The sequence below is a fragment of the Muntiacus reevesi genome, chromosome 10 (assembly GCF_963930625.1).
Source record: "Muntiacus reevesi chromosome 10, mMunRee1.1, whole genome shotgun sequence".
NCBI lineage: Eukaryota > Metazoa > Chordata > Mammalia > Artiodactyla > Cervidae > Muntiacus > Muntiacus reevesi.
This window is the reverse complement of record NC_089258.1, coordinates 25,242,545-25,250,393: the sequence shown is the minus strand read 5'-3', so window position 1 is coordinate 25,250,393 and position 7,849 is coordinate 25,242,545.

The window sequence follows — 7,849 nt, the reverse complement described above, 5'->3', positions numbered from 1 at the left end:
TGCTGAGAAGCAGATGGATCTGGAATCCTGCAGCTGAGATGATCAGGTACAGCTATGTAGACCCTATAAAGCAAAGCAAAGGCAGGTCTGGGCAATGATACTGGCATAGGTCTATATGCTAGGAATTGCCAGTTTCATTATCTTCAAATATGATAGTAAAAAAAAAAAAAGGGCCAGTGACAGAGATAAAGAGGATGAACCAAAACGACTAGATGCCCAGACACAACAGAAATAAACACCTCCATCACAACACGTGTAGTCATCCCTCCTTCTCCCCTCCTATATAGAAGTGGGAGTAATCACAGTAGAAAGTTTGTGCTTTGGATTGACATAATATTTACCCCCTTCACCAAGAAAAGAGATTGTTTAAACCTTAACTGCAGAAATGCTTCATGGTTCTAAGGTCTTTTGCTGGTGAGATTCTTGCCTCCTACTGGGTCTTATACTCTGGTCCTAAAATTACCAGGATTAATAGTGGCTACAGTTAAAGATAAGTTGTTATGAACAACAGATAAAAATAGTCTTTGAAACATCCAAGCTGGTGTGAGTAAATATCTGTGTTTACACACTGTTTTAATATCCTACTCCTACTTTTTTTTTTTTTTTACAGAGATATAGTTGATTTACAATGTAGTTTTAGGGTCTGGTATACAGCAAAGTGATTCATATATATATATACATATATATATATATGGTTTTTCAGATTCATTTCCATTATAGGTTATTACAAGATATTGAATATAGTTTCCTGTGCTATACAGTAGGTCTTTGTTGTTGATTTATTTTCTATATAGTAGTGTGTATATGTTAATCCCAAACTCCTAATTTATCCTTCCCCCTTTTCATTTGGTAGTCATAGTTTGTTTTCTATGTCTGTGAGCTACTGCTGTTTTGTAAATTCATTTGTATCATTTTTTTTTATATTCCAATTTTATATATAAGTGATATCCTAAAATATTGATCTTTCTCTGACTTACTTCACTTAGTATGATAATCTTTAGGTCTGTCCATATTGCTGCGAATGGCATTATTTCTTTCTTTTTTATGGCTGAGTATATTCCATTATGTATATTTACCACATCTTCTTTATCCATTCATCTATCAGTGAACATTCAGGCAGCTTCCATTATCTTGGCTATTGTAAATTGTGCTGCTATGAACATTGGAGTGCATGTATCTTTTTGAAATAGTTTTCCTCTTTTCTGGATATACGCCCAGGAGTAGGATTGCTGGATTGTATGATAACTCAATTTTTAGTATTTTTAAGGAAAAACTTATTCCTAACTATTTATATGAGAGTTTTAAGCAGTGTATAGATGACATAGATTGAAAAAGAAATAATTTTACTTGGCCACTCTTCTTTGTACATGCTCATGTCACTCATCATTGCCCAGACTTGCTTCAGTAAACTGCACCACCCTCTGCCAGTGCTGGTCTAGGGTGTTAGAGCTCCGAGGGGGAGATCATGTCAGTGATGTCCTCCTCTGGAAGCTCCTGATGTTGTTAAGGTTTTCTATTGGTATAGTTTCTGCTTCTTCTCTGGGTATTATACATTTTTCTACCCCCCCTTTTTAAAAAAAATATTTATTTATTTTAATTGGAGGCTAATGACTTTACAGTATTGTAGTAGTTTTTTGTCATACATTGACACGAATCAGCCATGAGTGCACATGTGTCCCGCATCCTGAACCCCCCTCCCACCTCCCTCCCCATCCCCTCCCTCTGGGTTGTCCCAGTGCACCGGCTTTGAGTGCCCTGTTTCATGCATCAAACTTGGACTGGTCATCTATTTCACATATGGTAATGTACATGTTTCAGTGCTATTCTCTCAAATCATTCCATCTTGCCTTCTCTCACAGAGTCCAAAAGTCTGTTCTTTGTATCTGTGTCTCTTTTGCTGTCTCACATAAAAGCCAAATATAGTAGCCCATGCTTTTAAAAATCACAAAACACAGACTATCTATCTAGAAATATCATTCTTTAAAAGAATTTGTCTTTCATTCTAGAAAATTATCAATTCTACCTAATTTTAAATAAATTGATTTCTAACCTCTCAACCAATTATGAGTACATTCTCTATTTGCCAAATAAAATGATCAAATGTTTTATAATTTTGTAACACCAAGTCACTGTATTTCACAAACCTATTATTCTCAATAACTGCCCAAGATACAATTACATAGGAGTCATTTCACCTGATAAATTTTACTGTTGTAAAATATTTCCTTATTACTGGAAATTTTAGGGTTATTAGGATTCAAGATTATATATGTGAACACTCACATACGTGTGTGTGTTTGTCCAAGTGAAATTTTTATTTTCATTATGTTGGGTACCATGTATTTCTTCTACCCAAATAATTTTGATAATTTGACATATTCAAATCATACCATTTTTGATACATGGCTGCGTGCCTTCATAGTTCACTCGAAAGTATCACAACATTGTTAACCAGTTAAGCATGTGTGCATGCTAAGTCGCTTCAGGCGTGTCTGACTCCGTCACCCCATGGACCCAACTCTGAGACCCCGCCAGGCTCCTCTGTCCATGGGATTCTCCAGGCAAGAATACTGGAGTGGGTTGCCTTGACCTCCTCCAGGGGATCTTCCCTACCTAGGGATCAAACCCAGTCTCAGGACTCCTGCACTGGCAGGCAGGTTCTTTACCACTAGCATCACCTGAAAAGTCCTGTTAAACATTAATACCTCAATATAAAAAACACATGAAAAGATGCTCAACATCACTCATTATCAGAGAAATGCAAATCAAAACCACAATGAGGTACCATTACATGCCAGTCAGGATGGCTGCTATCCAAAAGTCTACAAGCAATAAATGCTGGAGAGGGTGTGGAGAAAAGGGAACCCTCTTACACTGTTGGTGGGAATGCAAACTAGTACAGCCACTATGGAAAACAGTGTGGAGATTTCTTAAAAAACTGGAAATAGAACTGCCATATGACCCAGCAATACCACTTCTGGGCATACACACTGAGGAATCCAGATCTGAAAGAGACACGTGCACCGCAATGTTCATTGCAGCACTGTTTATAATAGCCAGGACATGGAAGCAACCCAGATGCCCATCAGCAGATGAATGGATAAGGAAGCTGTGGTACATATACACCATGGAATATTACTCAGCGATTAAAAAGAATTCATTTGAATCAGTTCTAATGAGATGGATGAAACTGTAGCCCATTATACAGGGTGAAGTAAACCAGAAAGATAAAGAACATTACAGTATACTAACACATATATACGGAATTTAGATAGATGGTAACGATGGCCCTATATGCAGGGCAGAAGAAGAGACGCAGAAGTACAGAACAGACTTTTGAACTCTGTGGGAGAAGGTGAGGGTGGGATGTTTCGAAAGAACAGCATGTATATTACCCAGAGGAATCGGGTGGAGAGGGAGGTGGGATGGGGGACCGGGATGGGGAATACGTGTAACTCTCTGGCTGATTCATATCAATGTATGACAAAACCCACTGAAAAATAAAAAATAAAAAAATAAAAAAAACCCCTCAATATAAAATAAAAAAATTTTAAAAATACTTTTTAAAATGTCAGTCTCTCTAATGAGAAATATAAGGATTCAAACTGAGCAGGTAGGCTTAGAGACAAGCAAACCTGGTTTGAATCCTGGCTCTGGATTGCTGTAAGCTTAACAAGTTAGGCAATTTCTCTGAGCCCTTATGAATCTCTAAACTATGTGACAGTATACAGCAATAAAAATGTTAACCCTATATTGCTATTGTGAGGATTAAATGAGGTATAATAAGGTGTTTATCTCAGTGCTTGCCATAAAATAGGTTCTCATTGAAGCCAAAGTTATAATAAAAGTTATTCTCTCTGAAGCTAAAGCTTCAGGTTTCATATAAGATTAAACTGATGAGATTTTGTTTCAGGATATTTCTCAGCTTTATGTTTTGTCTCTTGTGTTTATTAACTTGTTCATCATTGGAAGCTGAACTTACATTTTTATGGTACAGTAGACACATGAACAACACAGGGGTGGGCGCCCACTCTGTGCAGTAAAAAATTCGAGTATAACTTTATAGCTGGTCACTGGTATGTGATTCCTGCATTCACAGATTGAGTCAGGCATGGATCGTACTGTAGTCCAGTTCATGTTTAGTGGGGGAAAAAAAAATTCATATATAAATGAACCCATACAATTCAAACCCAGGCTGTTCAAAATTTCTTCTTTTTTCTCATTTTAATTCAAGGTGTAGAGCTGAAACATTAATTCATTATTTAAGTTTTATGGGTTTAAAAAATTATTCTTGAGAGCATTTGGAATTAAAACACTGTTAATTATAATAATTGGTACATGAATTTTAACACAAAATTTGGGACTGCTAAGCTTTGGGCAGGATGTATACTGCCTGGATGTATACAGTATACTAACTGTATACATCCTGGACTGCCAGGATGTACAACTTGGGCAGGATGTATAATGCCTGGACTTATATAATAGACTATTGGCTAATACTCAACATCTATTTATTGAATGAACATTTTGTAAAGTTCTAAGATGTTCATGTTTCATCTTGGTAGAAAAATAATCTTTTTCACAGCACTTATACTTATAAAAGCAAGCTGAAAATATAATCATAAGCAACATTCCAAAAATAAAAAAGCACCAAAAAGAGCTAGAACTGGGATATTCTCCAGCTCCATCACTAACCTATCTTGTGATCTTAAACAAGTTATATCTCATTCCCAGATCTCAGTTCAAAAATGTGTAAAAGTAGGAGTTAGGACTCATGCCTTCTAGAATTTTCCAATTTGTGCCCAATTTCTTTACATTCATTTCCCATGTGAAGCAAATAACACATAATCACAACTGTAACTAGAATATCTTGTCACCCCACTTTAAGTGATCTTTGATGTTCTCTGGTTTTCAATAAATATAGAGGTAGATAGATTATACGGGAGAGGTAACAGAAGAGGTAACAGGACCATGTGGTAACTGTTATACCTAGATTATATAGAAACATCTAGCCCCTAGCACCTTACATTATGAATTCTGAGAGGGCAGGGATTATATCTGCCAACTTACTGTGAATTCTCAACAAGTTATGCTTGGCACATGGTAGTTGATGATTAAATATTTGTTGAGTGAATGGTAAAATGTTTTCTACATGAATAAGAATATTTAGATGCAAGGAAGTTTTCATTGCAGTTCACAATTGATTATCTAAAAACAATAGAATACAATAGTATAATAAATATGTGCTAAACCTACTAGGAGTCAAGGACTATGATTTTTCCTAGAGATACAGAATCTTAGCCCTGAAAAATTGGATGTGACAATTTTTCACATGTGGTAGATTATTTCTATGTAATATGGAAAGATAGAACTAAGTAACGGAAGGATTTAGCCTAGCCAGGGAGGAGTTTCTGGCAAGGTGTTTTGAAGGACATAAACTCTGAGGTGAATCTTGGAGGACGGGTGAAGAGAGGGAAAAAGATATTCCAGGTTGAAGTAACATGCCATTCATTAAGGCATGCCATTATAAGACAGTTCTGGCCTCTCCTAAGATTTCTAATTAGAGTAAACTATTTAGCAACTTGCTACATCTAATATATGGGCTCTGCCGTTAGATGGATGCTAACTTACTTAGTAATTAACTAGACTGTGGTGATAAATCCCAGAGGGAATCTTAATTGAGAATCCATTTAACTGACTTAACTGACTAGCTCTGAAGAGACTGGGCTACCGCTCAGCAGTGCTGGCATTTGGGTCAATGTTTCCAACAGAAAAACGCAATTATTAATTTTGGATTGGTTGGAATTATTTTTCTAATTCTGGAACAAAGATCATGATTGAGGAAAGCTGACCATAATAAATAAAAGGTTATTTTTTTAAACATTGTCTGTCACTGGCCATAGCAGTGTACCTGTAAAACTGCAAGTTCATGACATACATGTTCTAGGAGTGTGTCTGGGGTTACAGGTAAACTCCTAGAATGCATGATTTATGCAAAAATTTCTGAAAATTACAATGTTGATTTTGCTTTTTTCTTCTCTTATGTTGACTTCCATTCCCTGGTTTTACTGTGATGCCAGAGATACAGGTTAATTTGAGAACGTGACTGATAAAGATTTGTACAAATGTCTAAACTACTTATTCAGACATAGCCAAGTGAGGCACCCACAGGTATCCATATGTTCTCAATTTCTTCTGATTTTCTTTTTGTATTCCATACTAGCCTACATCTTCCTAAGGAAGGGGGTCCACATCTGTCACTGTTACATCCTCTGTGCCTAACCCAAACCAGGCACATTGTGGATTTTCTGTGATTTCAAGGAATAAATGGCTATAGTTGTGCTCTACTTAACTATACAGGAATACGCTAGGATACAAGAGAAAATTCTAAGTGCCAAATAGAGTATGCCTCAATTTGCTTTACATTTCACAGGGCTTTACTGCAAAAACATCTATTATCCTGCCATCTGCCTCACAACCTTTTCTTGGCCCATTTTTATGATTATCACTTTTAAAAATTACTCCTAGGAACTCCCTAGTGGTCCAGTGGTTAGGACTCAACACTTCCACTGCAGGAGGTATGGGTCCAACCCTGGGTTAAGGAACTAAGATCAAGCCATGCAGTGTGGCCTAATAATAATAATAATACCTCCTAACAACAGAGTCATTGCCTCCCTTTCTATTGAGGTGGGCATCATTTTATCTTTCAATTTAAAAAATTGATTTTATATTGGAGTACAGTTGTGTTAGTTTCAGATGTACAGCAGAGTGATTCAGTTATTCATGTAACAATTATTTTCCAAATTCTTTTCCCATTTAAGTTATTACAGAGTATTGAGCAGAGTTCCCTTTGCTATAGATCCTTATTGGTTGTTCATTTTAAATATAGCAGTGTGTCTATGTCAATCCAAAACTCTCTGTCAAGGTAGGCATGATTTTAGACTGCCTACTTCTCCAAAGACCCTACATAGCCTTCTTTGCTCTTCAGAGTCAATGCCTTCACAAAGCAAGAACACTCCCAGCTTTTCTTTCCTAACAAGTTTCCTTAGATGACCCACGAAAACCCAAATTCCTCACCACACCAGGTTTCTCTCTCCATTTCCCCACGTGACTATTTCAGAACTTCTATTCTCTCTTGCCCCACCATGTCCCTTTCCCATTCACCTTCAGGAGATAGCTTTGACTGATCAAGAAAATAGAGACCCCCACCCCCCTGTCCACTACTTAAAATCTGCAATTCCGAGTATTATGATATTGTTCCCTCTAGTTTTACAAATATCTTTTTTCTCTTTAGATCAGCCCTTTCCTATGGCTCTTGACTTCAGATCTCTTGTGTTACCGAGGTTGTTTGCTTTATCAAATGTAACTCCCTTCCTGCAGTTTCACAGTCCTCTTTCCACAGATCATTCCTCTTGGGCTATATGTACCTCTCCTCCCTAAAGAGAGGCTTCCCTTGATTCAGATCTACCTCCAGATACTAATCAAGCTTTCTGCTCCCTTCTCAACCATTGTTTCACTTACATCCTCATTCTTCAGTGCTGAATTCATAGTGATTTGACTATGCTATTCCAGAGACAGTGCCAGTCATCTCCATGGTAACACATCCAAAGAACCTCTTTGCCACAAATGATATAGTGGACCTTCCTAAATCTGTAAAATTGTTAGCTTCCATTATAGCTAATGGCTGCTACTTCCCCCATTCTTCTCTTACTTTTTCTAACCATTGATTCTTAATCTTCTTATTGGTCTATTTCTCCCCAGTTCATATCTTAAATATTGGTGTTTTCCCAAGAATTCTGCTGTGCCCTCTCCACTTTCCCTTTTATGTCCTTTCTCCAGGTGACTTCAT